Raw genomic sequence first — 21040 nt, 5'->3', positions numbered from 1 at the left:
AGTGTATTTCAAAATAATTAGATGAATTGACTGATCAACTTCTCAAGTCCACAACTCATATCTTGATGAATTGATGATTGAAGGCACTTAAATAAGTTCAAATATGCATGAAATGATGAATTAAAGAAACTTTCCTTGATTGTATTTGATCATGGGCTGAGGTTAAGCTTATCCATAGCTTGATGGTCATGAATTTACCGCTACAATAACCAGAATCAAAATCATCTGATGTCACGTCCTCGTCTTGGTCATGTGTGGCTTGTTTCTCCTTGGACTTCGCCAGGGGTGGAAAAGGAGGGAATAACTGATGTTTCACATGCCTTTTGGTCGAATAGTATTCATCCATGGCTTGAACACTGCCAGTTTTGTTTGAACTTTCTACCTCGAAGGCAACCTTCTTCTTGCACTAGTGCCTTCTCCATGATGTCCTGGTCATAGGATTCTTGCTCAGATAGTTCTTAGAAGTATAATAATATTTATTCGACACTTTCATATTATCATGGATGATGTTCATGTACCAAACTTCAATCGATCTCCATTTGTGTCTATCATTGTCTATTTTTCTTGCAGATCTGACCCACTCACCTAAGGGTACATTCATGGGTGGGGCATAAGTCCTGCTTTGTTGTGTTTTTTTAGGAACTCCCTCATGTCGAAGAAAAAATTATCCTAATTTTATTGATTACCGAACCTCATTGATTGGTTGTCGTAGAGTTTGACTTTCTTAAGCTCTTTGGCATCTTCTTAGTCGAAGATTGTGCTACAACAGGGACAGATCATAACTTCAGATTCCTTGAGCTTAGATCTGTATAGGAAGCCGATTAGTTCTTCCTCATCTCTGGGGTAAACCACTTTCACTTGCTCGGTATATTCGAGCATGTTGACTTCGTCTACTTTAGTGTCGAGGCCTTCAATGACATCGATCATCATGACCTCCATAGGCTTGACAAAGAGGGCCTCCTCGACCTTGGGATCTGACTCAACTTCCGTCTGAGGCTTCTGTTTTTCATCAAACTTGAGTCTTTCATCCTTTAGATAATTATGTACCAAAACAATGAAAAGAACACATTGAGAATTTGTATGACCAAGAAAATTATGAAATTTACATAAACCTTTTTTTCTTTCTTTGTTCTAAATGTGGCATTTTGAGCCCTTTAGGGAATATAATTTTTCGATCAAAAACTAACATTTCAAATATTTCTTCACATTTGGTTACATCAAATGTGTATATTTTTGTGAGAAATTTCTTATTTTTGGTAAACTCGACAGGATTTTTCTTGTCTGAAGGTTTTAACACCTTACAAACATAAGGTGGCCCTGACTTCAATTCTACCAAATTAACCTTACTTTGTTCGACATAATCATAATCAGTGTCGAATACTTGATCAATTTCATCTACCACTAAATAGGAAACTTTTTTATTTTTTTAATGATATTTACTTGACCTAAACTTTTCAGCTTTTAGTCATTCGACTTGTCGAACTCTGTCTGCTAGTTGGGCCATGTCCCTCAAGTATTGGTGTCCAACTTCTTCCTAATGGAATAGTCTAGACCCCCTGCAGTTAGTTCGACTAACTCATGTTTAGGAACTTGAGTGGAGCACCTTGACTTCATTATCCTAAATCTATTGAGATATTCATCTATTGATTCAACCAACTTTCGCCTTACACTAGCTAGTTCTTTGAGACTGATCTTCGAATGACCCATGTAAAATTGCTCATGGAACGCTCTTTCTAACTGACTCTAATTATGTATGCAATGTGGGGGGGGGGGGGGGGGGGGAATGGTGAACCATGTGAAAGCGTCTCGGTCAAACAGTTGGGGAAATATTTCATTTTCAAATTTTCATTATTTGCTAAGTCCCTTGCCTCTGATTAATATCGAGCGATGTCCTCAACAGTTGATTCATTAATGTCTCCTACGAACTTTGTGAATTTGGAGATTTTCCAACCCCTTGGCAGTTCATTTTGCAACGCATATTCAGATAGCACAAAAACAAAGTTTGGCCTATGCGAGCCAATATTAAGGCCATCCTAGGCTAGGATTTGTTCGACCATATTGGTTATATTGTTCTGCCCCCCAAAACTATTTTACTGGACAATTTCTAACTACTTGGTCAACATCCTAGTTTCTATGCACTAATACTAACCCAAGGCCATTTTGGCCTATGTTGCCTTCGACTACCCTTGGTATGGGTCCTCCTGTTGAGGCATAACTTGTTATTGCCCTTGATTATTAGGGATACCTGCATTGTTTGGCACTTCTATGTTTTGGACATGCCTAACATTTTGAATTTGAGGGATAAGTCAAATGGGTGCTTGGGGAGCACCAAAGAAATTTGCAATCCAACCCATTTGGTGAGCCAATTATTGATAATTATGGTTAATGTTCTGAATCAAAGGATGTGTTGTTTCTTTTGGATTGACTTCATTTGGTAAACCAACATATGTACAAGATATATATTTTAGGAAACATTTGGAACAAGATGGTCTAGCATGTGTTCCAGTAACTGAGGTTGTTGCCAAGAAGTTTTGTTGGCTAAAATGATTGACAAAACTAGTTAAGCAATAAAATTTTGCCTAATGTGCTTGATAGGACTAGTTGCACGAGTTGTTTGGCTAAAGTGCTTGACATGACTAGTTAAAAAGTAAGCATAAGGTTTGAGTTTTGATTGTCTTCTGATGTCATCCAGAAGTGTTATGTTGTTGATTTCTTCAGATGATCCAGAGTTTTTACTTTAGGAAGAAGTTTGTGCTGATAATCCAAAATCAACTAGAAAAGATTTGGATTTGTTTTAGTCAAAGAGGATTTGATTCAATGTTCCTTCAAGGAAGGTTTGGTCTAAGAATTACTCTAAAAAGAAGACTTATATGAAGAAGAGTCATTTTCGATGCTCTGGTGTAACATGTTGAACACGATGCTCTAACATGTGTTGTACAACATTTGGTATCCATCATCAAGACAAATGTTATTGTTAGCTGTAACATCTGGTCTATTGCAACTGACAGATGGTATTGCGGGTTGTTTTCTATCCAAGATTCACTCTACGTTAGAAGAGATGCATGTTATGGATAAGATTTAATTTGGATGTATTGTTGCAACATGTGGAACACGATGTTCCAACATGTGCATTGCAACATCTGGCCTTGGTTCAGCAGGCCAATGTTGTTGCTTTTTTTGAGCGAAAATCTAATTTAGATGTGATCAGATTTGTTGCTATTTTAATGCAATGTGTTTGTGTGATATGTTTGACAGCTATTGAAGATCAAGTCAATTTAAACAGAGTTTTAAATTTGAATTATAATTAATAACAACTCATACCTTTTGTTGGATAACTTTATGAAGCAAAACATATCCAATAATATATGCATTTATTTTGGATGAAATCTGATCAATTTCCCATTGGAAAAAGCCCAAAATTGTATTACTATTTAAGGAGACTCGAACCTTACTTTTGAAGTGTGTAAGGCATGAGAGTTTTGAAGATACCTAGTGTTAGGGTTTATCTTGTGAGTCTTTGTATGTGCACCACTCTTGAGCCTCCTTTTGTATCATAAGGCATAAAGTTTGGTTTTTATTGAGTTATAAACCTTATTCCAAGATGTTAAGTTTATAAGCTTGTGAACATTGTGTTTCTTGTCTGCCATGGGAAATCAAGATGTTGATAAATATGTGCCTAGCATCTTGTCTGACATGTTGTCAGAGTCTCAAAGGCTTAAGGAGAATGATGATCATATCCATGAAAATGTTGAGGTTGATTCTGCTAAGGGAAATGGTGTTGTTAATACCCATGATCATATAGAGACATTGTGTGAAGATATACTATGTAAGGATGAAAGCTTACTTCTGGTTTGTACTTCTATTAGCAAGGTGTATGGATTGTTTACCAAGGGAACACAATCTATAATTGATATGACCCCCCTTAATGATGAATATTGTGATCCTATTGATATTGATATGGTGCAAGTTGTTACTGACAAATCAAAAAACATTTTTCTACTTGCTGAAGAAGATGGACATATGTGTGGTACTGAATCTTTTAATTCTATTGATCATCTTGGAGCCATAAGATTGATACCAAAAAATGTCATGTATTATGAAGCTCAAACTTAATCAGATAGATGTGCATAGTTCCTCTCTCAATAGGTACTTAAATGTGGAAGTTGAAGACTTTCCTTTTGCCAACATAATGGAGAATTTGACCATGTCTCATGACAAGGCTTCTTAAGGAAAGGATCAGGTGAAGAAAAATGTGAGTAACAACATTGATAATGTTGTTAAAGACTCTGTCAGGGATGATGAGGGTTCTATCCATGTGAACAAGGAAGTTTATGATTGGTATGAATCAGTCATTGAAGGTGTTTGATAACTTTTCGGAAAGTATATCGATAATTTCATAGTAATTATAAAGATCGAATCCACAAGGACTGCTTTAGAACAAGACAAAATGTGTGCGATGTATATAAAATAGTAAAAAAATGGGGTTTTCGAGTTTGCAATGTGAAAAGTAAATAAGTGTTTAAACAGAATTACGGAAGAGGCCAGGTTGTGTGTTGAATCCCCTATTTCACTATTGTTGATGTTTGATGTCTTATATGAATGATCTTATCACTATAATCCGACTACGAATTAACAAAACCTCTATAACCAATCCCTCGTGAAATAACTCACTAATCACTAATTGGAGCTTCCTATCCCTAGTCCACCAACGTAAGCAAGATTATGTGACACACAAAATGTTAATTCCTTATGCCACTACTTGGGGTCTCCTATTCGTATTCAACCAGCGTAAGTACTACAATTTCCCTAGGTCCAACACATAAACTAATGGTCAGTATTCCGTATATGCCCAAAATCAATTTAAAATAGTATCTCATATAAAAATCATTAAGAACAATAAGAAATTAAGTAGGATTACAGATCAAAAGGTTCATACAAAATTAAATCAACATATTATCCAATAATATTAAAATAAATTCATCATAACAGAACCTAACCTAGAGGAACTTCGCTACTCATAATTTAGATTACAATACCAAAAATAATAGATGAGAATAGCATGTGAATTTCCTTGAAGTGATGGCCTCCAATGCCCTCGAAATCACCCTTGATGGTGTATAAATCGTGTTTTGCTTCAAAATTTGTAACCCTTGCAAAAGTGCAGATTTCCCCTTTAAAAAAGCTCATAATGGATCAGACGCGTAAGAAAAAGCCCAGAAAAGGGATCATCACGCTTGTGATGACTTGCATTGCGTGTGCGACGCAGTTAGTGCGGATCTATCACATGCACGATGTTGCACATGATTATTCCAGTAGTTGCATGCTTTTGTATCCTCTTTCACCTGATTTTTCACTAAGTCCAACTTCTTGACACTTAGCTCTTTTTTCCTTATTCTTTTAGTCTTTCTTCTTTATTTTATCTCATCATAACTGTGAAGGTTTCCTTTGCATTAGAGTTATTTTTTCATTTGTTTTGATCTGATTCTTTGACTAAATTCATGCAATGATAGATTGTCATCACAACCCCTAACTTGAATCGTTTCTTGTCCTCAAGCAACTCACCTCCAACTGCATATTTCAACAGAAAAATGTTGCATAATAACAACCGAACATCACCAAATTAAATTTCTCTTTTAACTGACCATTGTTCTAGCTTCCAACTTCTATCCGGCAAATTTAGAAAACGTCCTCAAACTTTGACAAGTACTTAACTTGTCTCTCAACTCACTTTGACTCACTCAATGGATAAGGTCATCTCTCAATCACATGCAAAATTGTTTATGCTTAGCTTGATGATGTTCTAATATAATTCATCAAAGAAATTAAAACACACACATTTAAGGACTTTCTAGGTTGTAACTTGGCTTATGTTTAGGTATGATATTTTTGGAAAAGTAGGTTTAAACCTTTGGAGTTAGGTGCCTAGTTCTCTTTCTATCATCATACCATTTTGTTCTTTTTTTATGGTACTAGAGATCTTTAATCCTTATCATGCTTTCATTCTTTTTCTTTTCTCTTTTTTTGAAGAAATGTCTTTTTCCACTTCTTATTTTCTCATGATTTTTTGAATTTTTGACTAATTTACTCTAGTCCCTGTCGCAACCTGAAAAATACCGTATGCGAAAAAAACAACCGGCGAAGAAGGAATGACAGAAGATTCGCCACCGTGCGTTATTTATCCCAAAGGAGGGAAAGGAAACGCTCGAAGTAAACCTGAAGAGAGGAAAGGAAAAGACAAGGTCTCGCAACCAAATCTTGGGTTCGGAAGTCGATTATGCGAAGGGAAGGTATTAGCACCCCTACGCATCCGTAGTACTCTACGGGATCCACTCTTGTTGCTCTTGTCTAAAGGGTGTGTGTTTATCTAATGTACTATTTACTAAAAGAAAGGGTCAAAGAAAATGACTCGCACGGATGTCGCATCCATTGCATACGTATCTCATCTGAATATGAGAATCAGAGTCTTCGTAGCTTGGGTACCTATGGGTTAAAGAGATGTGTGCTCGCCAAGACATCGCGTCTTATGCCTACATATCTCATATGGAATGAGAATCAGAGCATGATGTAGTTCGGCTAACTAACGGGAACAAAAGTCTCGATTGCAACTAGGGCAAGAGAAAGGGAAGGTCTCGATCGCAACGAGGGCGAAAACAAACAAAGATTAGTTGTTAGTTGTCAGTCTAACTCGGCAAGACATCGCATCTTGTGCCTACGTATCTCATTTGAACATGAGAATCAGAGTTGTCATAGTTCGGCTACATAGGGATTGCCATCTGAACATGGACTTACAAAGGAGGACACTAGTTGTGTCAAAGGAGAGTGGGCAATGTGTTCACGTCCTAGCAGTAGGTGTCGCAGCTCGCTGAATCGAGTCTTAGGCAGTTACCTCTTTGCAATAGGATGGATTGACATGCCACAAGATCGGAGACGCACGGAAGGTCTAAAAGAAATGGGGAAGTTCTGCCCTAGAGTTGTCATGCAATATGTACTTAGGTGTTAGGATTTACAAATCTACATTCGGAAAAGAGTCATCTATCTCTACTCAACAATCGTGGCCGAAACATTGTTTTATATCTCTTAAGGCAATATATCTTTCATTTTAAAAGGTTTTTGATTGGTCGCACGGCGGTGAGAAAAAAAGAGTTTGATTGGTTGGATGTACTTTGAGTGATGACGAGAACTAGGATTGGCGAGATATACATCTCGAATCCTAGCCTCAGGAGTGCATGGTATACACCATGTTCCATTTCCATCTTTATTTGCAAAAGTGTTTAATAGAGATTAAGTATTTTTAGGTTTGATTGAGAAAGGGTTTGAAGAAACCGCATTGACAATTTTAGACGATGGCGAGAGCTAAGATTGGCGAGATATACATCTCGAATCCTAGTCTCAAGAGTGCATGGTATACACCATGTTCCATTTCCACCTTTATTGAAAAAAGTGTTAAATAAGAATTAGGTATTTTGAGTTTTGTTGTGAAAATGACTTGACCTAGATCAAGTATTGATGGACGTTTGAGAAAGATTTGAATGAGTGTTTGATAGAGCAAAGTGGATAAATTGGATGATGGCGAGAGCTAGGATTGGCGAGATATACATCTCGAATCCTAGTCTCAGGAGTGTGTGGTATACACCACGTTCCACTTCCATCTTTATTGAAAAAGTCTTGACTATGAATTAATATTTTTTGAGTTTTTATTAGAGAAAATGGCTTGACGTTGAATCAAGCATTTGATGAAAGTTTGAAAGAAAAGGAATAGAATAGGAGGGCGAAATGAATTGATTTGTTTATTGAGAAAATACTCGACGTTGGATCGAGTCATATTTTTTGTATTTTTTCAGAAATGGTGGATTTTACTCTTTGGTTAGTGTCTAAAACAAATAGAGAAATAAAACAATACAACATTATATACACATTGGGGAAGTGGGGTACATTTTGTCAAATGGGGATTCAAAATCATGAAATAATTAGATCAGGCCCAAACAACAAATGATGCGAAATATGAGTGTAAGTGCAAGAGAACCGGCTCATTGTAAGAAAGCCCAAGAGTAAGCTATGTGAGGTTGATGGCGATGCTTAAAAAGCAACCGACTTACAAAGGTGTGGAAAATGGGCTCGATATTAAATCGAGAAAAATATGATTTTTATAGTTTAAAAATGGTTTTGAATGAATGATGAAATTAAAAGAAAGCAGATCAATCATGAGTATAATAAAAACATAAACATAAAATAAAATGCTAAAAGAAAATAAAACGCTAAAAGAAATAAAATGCTCGTTGCGGGTATCGAACCCACTACACTAAAGGCCATAGAAACCACCCCTCTCCACCATACCACTCATAACTAGTTATTATTTACAATGATAATTTAGATATATAAACTAAGATAAATTAAAAAAATAGAATTAAAATAAAAAAACTAATAAAAAAGAAATCTGTTGGACTATCCTAATAAATGATGGAGGAACCAAAAATTAAAACCCAGCCGCCTGGCTGTTGGGTTCTTCAATAGAATATGAATTAAAAATGTGTAAACATTTATTAACTAAAGTTTAGGAAGTTTAAACAATTTTTTTTTAATAGTTTCAAAAAGACTTATTCCGTTTAAAGTAAATTAAAAAAAAAAGAAAATAAGGAAAACGAAGCAATAGACACTTCCGTCTCTCTCTCACACTGCGTCTCCCACAATCTCATAAACTCTCTCAAGCTTAAAGAAATCTCTCCCTCTCAACGTAGCCGCTTCCGTCTCTCTCACACTGCGTCTCTCATGACTCAACAGTCGCGTCTCTCTCAATTTCACTCACACCAAATCCTCTTTCAATCGCGTGTCCTCAAACTCTCGTCTCTCTCACAAAACCGCTCAAACATCGTCTCTCAAACAAAGCACAAAGCGCGACAAGACAAATCCATGGTTTCCAAAAGAAAATTGGACAGGACGGCTAACCTTCGACGGTGACGGCGAGCTCAGGTAATGCTTTCTTATCCCTTCCTCTCTTCAAACGCTGGTTTTCTTGTATTTTAGGATTAGGGTTTTAATTTTGCTTTGAAGTTTCAATTCCGCCTCCTTCTCCTTTTTTTTTTCCAATTCCTGATTCTCTTCTCCTTTTATATTTCTGCAGTTAGGGTTTCAAATGGTGTCTTTGGTGTTCAAAGGAGCATCCCTGCAAATCACTTTTGATGTACTCAGAAACGAATTGCCCTGTTTAATGCTAAACCCGAAAACGATATTCTGAGCTCGTGCTTTCTTCTTCATTTTTTGTCTTAATGCCAATTCGGGTATTCTTTGAAACTCCACAGCTTTGACTAATTAATTTGTGTTTTTTACTGCAGTGAATTTCTTGTAACAGGGAGGTTGTGGATTCTGTATACCAGGACGAAATTGCTCCAACCCTGTGAGTGGCCAGTAGCTGCGAATGACTTCAAAATCGAGGCATGATTTGGGTCCAAGATTTGGTCTCCAAATCTTTGCTTCATCGCAGCATCTTCCAAGGAAATTCTTTGAAGGGGAAGTTTTAACCTTTCCTCATACATCTCTGTTGCAATTGCATTTGCAGTGTTAGGGTTTCCAACTAATCCATTTGCACCCCCATTTACAGGAGAAGGAGACTCAGCTGGGACCTTTCAAGATTGGCATCATGAATTGCAAGTTTGTTCTGGTTTGGTGTGTTTCTTGCAGGTCACAGGTCGTCATTGGACATGGTTGCTGGCATGTTGATTGCAGCAAGATTATTAGAACAAACTCTAAGAGACTCCTCCAAAATATTTAGCATCTTGGTCATAGTCAAAATCGTACTCTCACACCAAGCTTCCTAACAACATCATCAACAATGTCTTCCAAAGGCCCCGGTCTCTTCTCCGACATCGGAAAATTATCCAGAGATATCCTTACCAAAGGTTACAACTCCGATCAACGGTTCACAATATCTTCCTCCACCAACTCCGGCATCGATTTGCATTCAACGCTATTGAAGAGTAGAGGACTTTCCTCCGGTGATGTTGCTGCTCAAATTAACCACAAAGTAATTCTCTTCTTTTCAAAGTTGATACCGAATCAAGTGTGTTGACAACATTTACTCTCACAGATTTTGTGTCTTCTGCGAAAGCCGTTGCTTCTATTCGATTACCTGATTACAAATCCGGAAAGATTGAGGTTCAATATCTTCATGATCATGCTGGTTTTACTACTTCTGTTGATTTAAATTGCAACCCTGCTATTGATTTTTTGCGACAATTGGTACTCCTGGGATTGCATTTGGCAGGTTGGTGGCTCAAGTTGTAAAACATGGACATGGTGGAGAGCGTATGCAGCGGCATAAAAACCATTAACCATGAAACGTCTGGCTTCAGGAGAGAATTGCCCCTTCATTGGAGATGGGGTCTTTAATACCGGTAAAGTATTCATTGTGTCATAATCTGCTCTTACTTCTTTCTCATTGCGACTTTCAAACACTTTCTCATAATGCTTAAAGAATTGCTTTAAACAGGTGGAAGTATTGACCTCGAGTGGCTGAGAGACGTTCCACAGAGAGTATTTGCCTACTGCATCTGTGATAGTGAGTGCAGGTACATGAACCTTTTGAGGGTAAATGCACTTGATTTCGAGCCTTGGCATAAATTGTAGAACAGAAGTTGCAGCAGCAGGAGCCGATGCTTCTCCAACCATAAGACGAGTGTCGCATTACGCGAAAAACCGGCGGGAGAACAAGAAACAACAGAGCCGCCACCGTGCGTTATTTATCCCAAAAGAGGGAAAGGAAACGCTCGAAGTAAACCTAGGAAAAGACATGGTCTCGCGACCAAAGAGAATGGGTTCGGGAGTCGGTTATGCGAAGGGAAGGTATTAGCACCCCTACGCATCCGTCGTACTCGACGGGATCCACGCACAATAGGAAGGAAAATGGTTGCTAAAATACTGCTCAAACTCACACACACTGGCTGAAAGAGACACAAGAAAACCGACTGAAACTGACTCGGCAGGACATTGTATTCTGGGCCTACTTAGTCTATCAGGCATAGACATCAGAGTCGAAGTAGTTCGGACTGGGGAAACGACACATGCTCGCTAGGATGTCGCATCCTATGCATACGTATCTCCTTGGACGAAGGAGAATCAGAGCATTCGTAGCTCGGCTAACACGCACACAAACAAACACAGGAAAAGGCAAACATGGAGCCCGAATGCCAATCACTGGACTTACATCAGCATCCGAACCAACAAACACACACACACTGGAACCCGAATGCCACTCGATGGTCTTACATCGGCTTCCAAGCACACAACAACACAACAGGCAACAAATTGCTAAGGAGTCAGGCACTCGAGCCTAGCAACTGTCAAACAACACACACAAAAAGAAAAAAGGCGCCCGGAGAGATCAGCTCATCTCCTGCCTACATACTTCATCTGGTATGAAGATCAGGGCGATGTAGTTCCCCTACGCAGGGAAAAAGGACTAGCCTAACCAGATAACAGAGGGAGACACAACACTAGGGAGACTACGACTCGAGCCTAGATGTTGTCATGCAAAGTCGTCCCTAAGTTAAGGTTTCTAGCTAACTTGCACAGGAAGCAAGCCTATCCTAAACATGACTTGCACAGGAAGCAAGCCACACCTAACTTAACTTGCACAGGAAGCAAGGGTCTCGATTGCAACTAGGGCAAGAGAAAGGGGAGGTCTCAATCGCAACGAGGGCGAGAGAAAAGAATTAGTGTTAGTTGTTAGTCAAACTCGACAAGACATCGCATCTCGTGCCTACGTATCTCATCTGAACATGAGAATCAGAGTTGCCGTAGTTCGGCCAAACTATTCCTGTTGGTTTGTGTTTTTTAAGTGGACAACGTCACTGCACAATCTACCTGATGCTCGACCTTTGGGGACTTACTCATCTGTAGTAGAAGGAGTTAACGTATCCTTAAGAGGGGATAATGTTTGTTTGTGTTTTAGGAAAGCTCAAGCAAGAAAGGAAGTCCTATACGAAGGAACCGTGCTACCTTAATTGACATGCAAACGAGACTACGCGGAGTCTAACAAACCTAGGGGATACAATCGCACCACACAAGCACATACAACATAAAATAAACACACCAACAAGGGGGCTCAAACATCAAGGCTAGGTTTTAGTCGAGGGGTCATATCAACCTCAACAAACAAACCTCTGGAATTGGGTAAAGGTTGCTCTTAACCTTGCCATTGAGGGGCTAAGGTGAAGCAGATGAAAGGAGAGTGAAGATAAGACTTCACAGCTCTTATCCCTGGCCTGGGAGAGCTTAAGACAAGAATCTGTGGGTTCAGAAAGTGGGAACCCTTCTACACATTTAAAACTGACTCAACTGTACAATTGTACAAGATCTTGGGTTTGTATCTGCAATGCATCAACACAGTGGTGTGAGCAAAGCAGATGACACACAGAATAGCAGGGGATAGGTTGCATATCCCTTGGGTTCTGCCAATTGCCTCTTCACTTAGGAGGTCTTTGACTATGTACAAGGACAAGATTTAAACATACACAAACATTGCCTCTTAAGGAGGACTTCAGACAGTTGCCTGGCCAAGTAACAGGCCAGGTCTTCCAGACTACATGAAGATTAGAAGTATACCTCAATGCAATTTGCTTATACAAGCAAAGCAAAGCAAAAGTTCACAAGGAACTGAACAACTAAAAGCACCTGAAATAGTCAGGCAGACATTAGTATACAAACTTCAAACAAAACAAAAGGAAACAGACATCAACATTTAATCAGAAGCAAATGAATGTGCAAGGCACAAGGCCTAAGGCATGTGAGCCAAGCCACCTACAAAACAAAACAGGTTAGTCATGGTATTCAAGCAAGTTCAATCAAAAAGAAATTGGTCTCATTGGTCATTTGTTGATCAACCTGAAAAAATGAACTCAACTGTGAGTAATAGGACCACTAGGACAAGCCTAGGGTCAAAAGGGAATGAAAAAGTTCAAACAGCAAGTGGCAAGCATCCAAAATCATGTTCAAACAATTAAGAAGCAATACCAATTGGGTTCACATGCATATCAATCATTATCATCATTTCATGAACAATTTAGGTCAAAGTATAGCAAACAGAAGCTCATAGGAGTCAACAGCAAGACTTGCATCAAAAGCAAACTCAAACATTTCCAAAAATCACCAAATAAATCATGATCAATCATAACACATATCATGGTAAGCATGTCAAATTTCATCACATTTGGACAAGTGGAAGGCAGTTAATGAAAATCAGAAAGTCAAAGCAATTTTGAACATGCTCAAAGAAGTCAACCAAACATGCATCAACTTGAAAAATTCATAAATCAGAAATGGCATATGATAAATGAATGGGACCAAAACCATGGCAAAGCTTAGGATGTCTAGTTATCTCATGTAAAATTTCACGTCCATCTAATAAAGTATGAGCATTTCTCAAAACAAATGGGCACATGCATCACATAAGGTCAACATTTTGGTCAAACAGGGGAGAAAACCTCAAACAATTAGGAAATGCCAAAATTAATTCCAAGAAAAATCCTATGTGAACTAGACATACAAGACCTCAATCATGAAAAAAATCAGATTAATTGGAGGTCAATAAGCATGGTATCAAAAATCAACAAGTTGCACATCAATAGTGTGACACAAATTGTCACACCCTACTTCAAAAATTCTCAACTCACAATCCAGATAAGATAAATTCACAATCTTTACATCAAAATAAACATGAATGAGTCTAGTTTGAGCACAAAAAATTTCAGGGCCATAGGATAATGCATCACAATTTCACAAAGGATTTGGCAAGATGTACAAAAATTGGGCACATGAACAAAACCCTAATGCCATTTAAAATCTACTCATCCAAAAAAACAGCAAAAATCATGATAAAAAACTAGGGATCCATATGAACACAATGCAACAAGTCCCATGAATTTTGGATAAAGCATGCTTGACTTATGATTTTTAGAAGATGATGCATCAATTTGAAATAAACATTAAAAACAAAACATGGTTTAATGAGACATGGGGCACGACCAGTGGCAGTTTTGTAATAATGGAGGGAGCTTAGTAAAACGCAGCGTATGAGGCAGACCAACGAAATGTTCTGATTGGCCAGTATGAATGAATAGTGAACAGCATCATGCAAAACACGTGAAGTGGAAAAAATCTGGGAAATTAGGGTTCATATTCTTGCTACAGTGCATTCATCATCTTCATCCAAATCGAAAAAATCAAAATGCCCAGAAATAGCAATTAAACATACTATCATGATCAGCAAACAACATACAGTCCAAATCTAACCATGGTTTTCACTAAATCGAGCTATCCATCAAGTAACATGCAAAAACAAGTTTGAATCATCAACATTCATTTCAACATAACTTGCTAAATACTTAACCATTTTCAACCATTCAAAGCTCATAATGATCAGGGTAAAGAGATCTACACATTGCATACCATGATTTAGAGAAATGAGAGATTCAAAACCTTACTTGATTTTGGAGAAAACGTTGAAACAGTGGTTGTCTTGATAGTATGAGCTCGAACAGATGTCCAGTACCCCTCCAAATGATGATTGGTGAAGATGGTTTGGCTTGAAACAACTTGAAATAGCTTTAACCAAACTTTGCCTTTGATGATGCTTTGGAAAAACAGTCGTGAGAAACAGCTTTATAGATGGAGAATGGAGGTTGGAATGGGCTCACAACGCTGAGAAATGATGAAGCAAACCAAACCAGGCTCGAGGGTTTTTTGAGTTTTTGCAGATTTTTCAAGAATGAGAGAAAATGAAGATTTTAGAGAGTGAGGTTTTTCTGTGTTTGTGTGGCTGCTAGGGCTACCAAATGATCAGAAAATGAGTTTTTATGTGCTGTTTAAGTTTTGTTTAATGAGATGCTAAGCATGTTTTACTTAATGAAGCAAATTGCTAAGTTGCCAAATTTGACCATATGGGATGATGCATAAGCAAAGACCACGAATTGGGCCTTCCAACAAGTCAAAAATATCATTTCAGATCACATTTGAATGGTAAAAGTGTTTGGAAATGGCTAATTGGAAAGTTCAATTTTTCACCTCACTTAAAAATAATCCATGTAGGTTCAAAAATGCCATTTTGATTGGTAATGTTTTGGTGCATGAAAGTTACATTTTTGGAAAGAGGAGGTTAAATATGACTTGTTGGAAAAAACCTCACCAAATTTGGCCAAATGGTTTGAGAGATATGGCCTTTTGAAGTTCAAGAATTTTTGAAAATGAATTGATCATATCTTGTCAACCATACATGGGAATTGCGATTTCTTGGACTTTTTGGAAATGGGAGAACAAGATCTTCAACTTTCATGTTGGGAAAAAATTCATTTGAAGCTTGTATCATGATGTAAGTTTGGGATCAAGAAGTTTCCATTTTTGGCAGTTAAAATTACAGGTCCAGTTTCTATTTTTGGAAATTTTCTGTTTGGCTTCAAATTCTTCAATGATGATGTTTGCCATGATATATGAGGCCTATTTGGACATGAATAAGCTCTCTCAAACCAAATCCAACCATCAAAACCATAAAATCAGACACAGTTGACCAAGTTTGACTTTCTAGGGTTTCTGACTGATTGTGCATTGACTGATGACCTCTGAGCCTCCAATATTTGACCTAATCACTTCAAATGGATCCCCAAGTCATGTGAACATGTTGGACCAACCCTAGGGCCTTGGCTCAATGAAAAACTCACTTGCTTGCTTGGCTGACTGATCTCCTGATCAGTTTGACCTAATTCTCCTGATGATCTTACTCTTGAGGCAAAAGGGACAATGCAATGCTATGCAGTGGACCATGTTATGTTATGACCTAATATGAGAATGTATGTACAAAAGGTAGGTGCAAATTTGAGGTGCTACAGCTGCCCCTATTCAATCAGCTGGGAACCCGAACGGATGATAGCAATGGCTGTCAGACTTTCAGGGTAAACAGGGATTGAATACCAAAGAACCGTAGAAATTTGCACCGATTGGATATAATACAAGAAAAACCACGTCATTTACCGATGACGACTGCATGACAACTTCAGAAAAACAAAACCATTTACCGATGGTTAAAAAAAACTGGAAACTTGATATTTACCGATATCAACTTCAGCCAGACCATTTACCGATGGTTGCTGGGAAAACAACTTCTGAAAAGCGAAAACCATTTACCGATGGTTAAAACTTGATATTTACCGATATCAACTTCAGCCAGACCATTTACCGATGGCTGCTGGGAAAACAACTTGAGAAAAACAGAACCATTTACCGATGGTTAAAAACTTGATATTTACCGATATCAACTTCAGCAAGACCATTTACCGATGGTTGCTGGGAAATAATTTGATGTAGAAAGGAAGCAAGACCATTTACCGATGGTGGCTTCAAGGCAACTTGATATTTACCGATATCAACTTCACAAGGTCATTTGCCGATGGCTGCTGCAACTGGGAATTCGATATTTACCAATATCGAAGAAAAACTGGGCCATTTACCGATGGCATCTCTGCTTGGGGAGGAACAAAATCTTTGTGGTGGAATCAGACAAGACGTTTACCGACGACTTCTGGGGATCTTGATTTTATTAACAAGAAAACAAAGCATGACCAGACATTTACCGGTGACTGGGATGAGACTCGATGTTTACCGACATCGAAAGATGATGTTTACCGACATCAAAAGAATGACCAGACATTTACCGATGACTGGGGATGAGGAATTTATTGGGGAGAGACAAACAAATATTCGCAACTGAAAACCAGGTAGGATATTTACAGATGACTCTATTGGGGATTTCTAATTGGGGAGTTATCAGACATTTACCGATGACAAAGACTCGATGTTTACCGACATCGAAAGATGATGTTTACCGACATCAAAAAAATGACCAGACATTTACCGATGACTGGGGTGAGACTCGATGTTTATCGACACCGAAACAATGGTGTTTACCGACACCAAAAATGACCAGACATTTACCGATGACTGGAATGCGACTCGATGTTTACCGACACCGAAACAATGGTGTTTACCAACACCAAAAATGACCAGACATTTACAGATGACTGGGTGAGACTCGATGTTTACCGACACCGAAACAATGGTGTTTACCGACACCAAAAATGGAGAAACACACGCGGGTGCTAACATGACACTTACTGGTATCACAAGAAGGACATTTTGGATATGTCAAGGCAAGGCTGATCGCTTGCTGGGGAGTCTCACTGGGGAGAAACAAACTTTTTGTCACATTGCGTGAGGAAATAAACCTCTGTGGGGATATCAATTCTGAATGCTGTCGAAGCAACTGTAGCAGACGTGCTATGCTGATGTTGAACAAAAATGATCCGCCTCTGCCGGGGATACGGTCTGATGGGGTTTCGAACACATGAATGCATATGTTTGAATTTTTCTATGGCGTAATGCTCCATATGGAATGGAAATGCTACGCAGTTTTGAGGATGCAATGATTACTACATGCAAAATGCAAAATGATGAAAACTCCGCTGGGGAAGACACAGGACGACTGTGCTGAGAAAACTCCAATACAATCCACTGGGGGGAAACAAAGCAACTGTCGGGGAACCATCAATACAAATCCACTAGGGGAAGACAAGGCAACTCGCTGGGGAGTAAGCAAACCACTTGCTACAGACAAAAGTGAATTGCTGGGGATATCCCAATCAATCCACAAAGATTCCGCTTGGGGAAATAACCGCTCCGCTGGGGAAGACAAAACTAGGCAACTCCCTGGGGATAAGTCTCATACAGACCTCAGATATGATAAACTCTACTTTGGGAAATGTCTGTTACTCTGCCGGGGACGACCCCCATAATTCACAAGTAGAAACAAATTCCGGCTGGGGATGCAGGTATCGACCTGCTACTGAAACCCGTCCAATCCACTGGTGGGATGAACTCTGCTGGAGAAATAACTGCTTCGTTGGGGAAGACTTAAACAACCAACTAGGACAATGACTTTGTCTGGGGAAAGAACTGCTGGAGAAATGCTCACAGGTGACGAACTGTAAAGCGGAACAACAGATGCCCCAGGGAACACATGGACAAGATACGCTCAAGTGTCCTCAACATTCAAAATGATTTTCAAATGTTTTAATCTTTTGCACGTCATTGTTTAACCTTCATGTTTTTAGATGCAATGTTTATCAAAAATTTGGACGTTTTTGCAAACAAAACAGTAAAAGTAAAAACAAGAGAGCAATATATCTGAATAACGACTTTTATTGATTGAAAGTGTGCCTGAAAAGGCAAATACATTGGGAAGCAATTCCTAGAAAGAGGTAATTGCGCACAAAAGGAAAATACACTATCCTAATGGCAATGTGAACACGGCATCCACTGTTTCCCAACTCTATTATAACTCATAGATCATCGGTGTTCCTCCCAACTCCTTGCTTTCTGAGAAGACTGACTGGACCGATCACATCCTTTGAGATGGCAGCTGACGAAGCGTGATGAAGTACAGATAACTCAGACTGTAGTCTTCGCTTTAATCCCTCTTTTGGCTGGATCGCCCTTTCGGGTTTTCAATCCACCGGGATACCCATTTTTGCCTAAGCCGCCCTTGCGGGTTTTCGACTTACCGGGTGTACAAATTCTTTTCATTTTATCCCTAATTTTTGCCCGAACCTTTTCTTTCTGTTTTTTGGTTCGCCGGGATGCCCATTTTTGCCTGGACTCTTTTATTCTTTTTGTCCAGCGGGTCAATTTACGCGAAGTATTTTTTGACTACGTCTGAGTTAACAGGGGAAGGAAAATCTTCACCATCCATTGTTGTAAGCATCAAGGCTCCACCGGAGAAGACCTTCTTCACAACATATGGACCTTCGTAATTAGGGGTCCACTTGCCCCTGTTATCTGTACCGGGAGGAAGGATCCTCTTCAAAACCAAATCACCAATTTGAAATGTCCGAGGACGCACTTTCTGATCAAAGGCTCGCTTCATCCTTCTCTGATATAACTGCCCGTGACACACAGCTGCTAACCTTCTTTCTTCGATAAGGCTTAACTCATTAAACCTCGTACGAATCCACTCGGCTTCGTCCAACTTGACATTCAATAATACCCTCAGAGAAGGGATCTCCACTTCAACAGGCAGGACTGCTTCCATACCATACACAAGGGAGTAGGGGGTTGCCCCGGTCGACGTACGCACTGAGGTACGGTACCCATGCAAAGCGAAAGGCAACATCTCATGCCAATCTTTGTACGTGACGACCATCTTCTGCACAATCTTCTTGATATTCTTGTTTGCCGCCTCTACAGCACCATTCATCTTTGGTCTGTAAGGAGAAGAATTGTGATGTTCAATCTTGAAATCTCTGCATAGTTCTTTCATCATCTTGTTGTTGAGGTTCGAACCATTATCAGTGATGATTCTCTCAGGGACTCCATAACGACAGATGATTTCCTTCTTGATGAACCGGGCAACCACTTGTTTGGTGACACTAGCAAAAGAAGCTGCTTCTACCCACTTGGTAAAGTAGTCAATCGCGACCAAGATGAAGCGATGTCCATTCGAAGCAGTAGGCTCAATCTTCCCAATCATGTCGATGCCCCACATGGCGAACGGCCAAGGCGAGTTCATGACATTCAACGGGCTTGGTGGTACATGCACCTTATCAGCATAGATCTGGCATTTATGGCATTTCCGAGCATATTTGAAGCAATCGGATTCCATAGTCATCCAGTAATATCCGGCTCTCAGCAATTTCTTCGACATTGCATGACCACCAGCGTGGGTACCAAACGAACCCTCGTGCACTTCTTGCATCAACATGTCTGCTTCGTGTCTATCCACGCATCTGAGCAAGACCATGTCAAAATTCCGTTTGTACAGCACATCATCCTGATTCAGATAAAAGCTTCCAGCCAGCCTTCTCAGGGTCTTCTTATCATTCTTCGACGCACCCTCAGGATATTCTTGAGTTTTGAGGAAATTCTTGATGTCATAATACCACGGTTTTTCATCAATCGCAACAGACTCGGCTGCAAACACATACGCAGGCCTCTCGAGTCGATTCACCGCAACATGTGGTACATGATTCCACCAATGAACTTTTATCATGGATGATAAAGTAGCCAGTGCATCAGCCATTTGATTTTCATCCCGGGGGACATGATAAAACTTCACCTTCTTGAAGAACGTCAGTATTCTTCTGGTGTAATCTCTATACGGAATCAAATGCGGCTGGTTCGTATTCCAATCTCCATTGACCTGATTGATCACTAGAGCTGAATCTCCAAATATGTCAAGTGTTTTGATCCTCAGATCAATGGCTTCTTCTATCCCCATGATACAAGCCTCATACTCAGCTTCGTTGTTGGTGACGTCAAAAGTCAATCTGGCAGAGAAAGGTATATGAGCACCTTTGGGATTGATCAACACTGCCCCAACACCATTACCATTCATATTCACAGCCCCATCAAACATCAGTGTCCACTTGTCATCAGGATCCGGTCCTTCCTCGACAAGCGGCTCTTCACAGTCTTTCATCTTCAGATACATGATGTCTTCATCAGGGAATTCAAACATCATAGGCTGATAGTCGTCGATCGGTTGCTCAGCAAGGTAGTCTGACAGAATACTACCTTTGATGGCCTTCTGTGACGTGTACTGAATGTCATATTCTGTTAAGATCATCTGCCAGCGGGCAACACGCCCGGTGAGAGCTGGCTTCTCAAAGATGTACTTTACTGGATCCATCTTAGAAATCAACAGAGTAGTATGGTTCAACATATATTGCCTTAGTCGGCGAGCAGCCCAGGCCAAAGCACAACAAGTTTTCTCGAGCAGTGAATATCTTGTTTCACAGTCGGTAAACTTTTTGCTTAGGTAGTATATGGCATGCTCTTTTCGACCAGACTCGTCATGCTGACCCAATACACACCCCATTGAAGTCTCGGTAACTGATAGGTACATTATCAGTGGCCTCCCTGGAACTGGAGGAATCAAGATTGGAGGGTTCTGTAAATATTCTTTGATCTTGTCAAAAGCTTTCTGACAGTCATCATTCCATTTGAT

The 21040-nt window shown here is 39.4% G+C and overlaps 1 pseudogene; it reads left to right on the top strand.

Moving 5' to 3' along the window:
• The first annotated feature begins 9826 nt into the window (after window positions 1–9826).
• Window positions 9827–10325, top strand: LOC127102803 (mitochondrial outer membrane protein porin 2-like; annotated as a pseudogene).
• Window positions 10326–21040: the final 10715 nt, after the last annotated feature.

This window comes from Lathyrus oleraceus, chromosome 7 (assembly GCF_024323335.1).
Source record: "Lathyrus oleraceus cultivar Zhongwan6 chromosome 7, CAAS_Psat_ZW6_1.0, whole genome shotgun sequence".
NCBI lineage: Eukaryota > Viridiplantae > Streptophyta > Magnoliopsida > Fabales > Fabaceae > Lathyrus > Lathyrus oleraceus.
The sequence above is the reverse complement of the archived record's forward strand: the minus strand, read 5'-3'. Positions and strand labels throughout refer to the sequence as shown.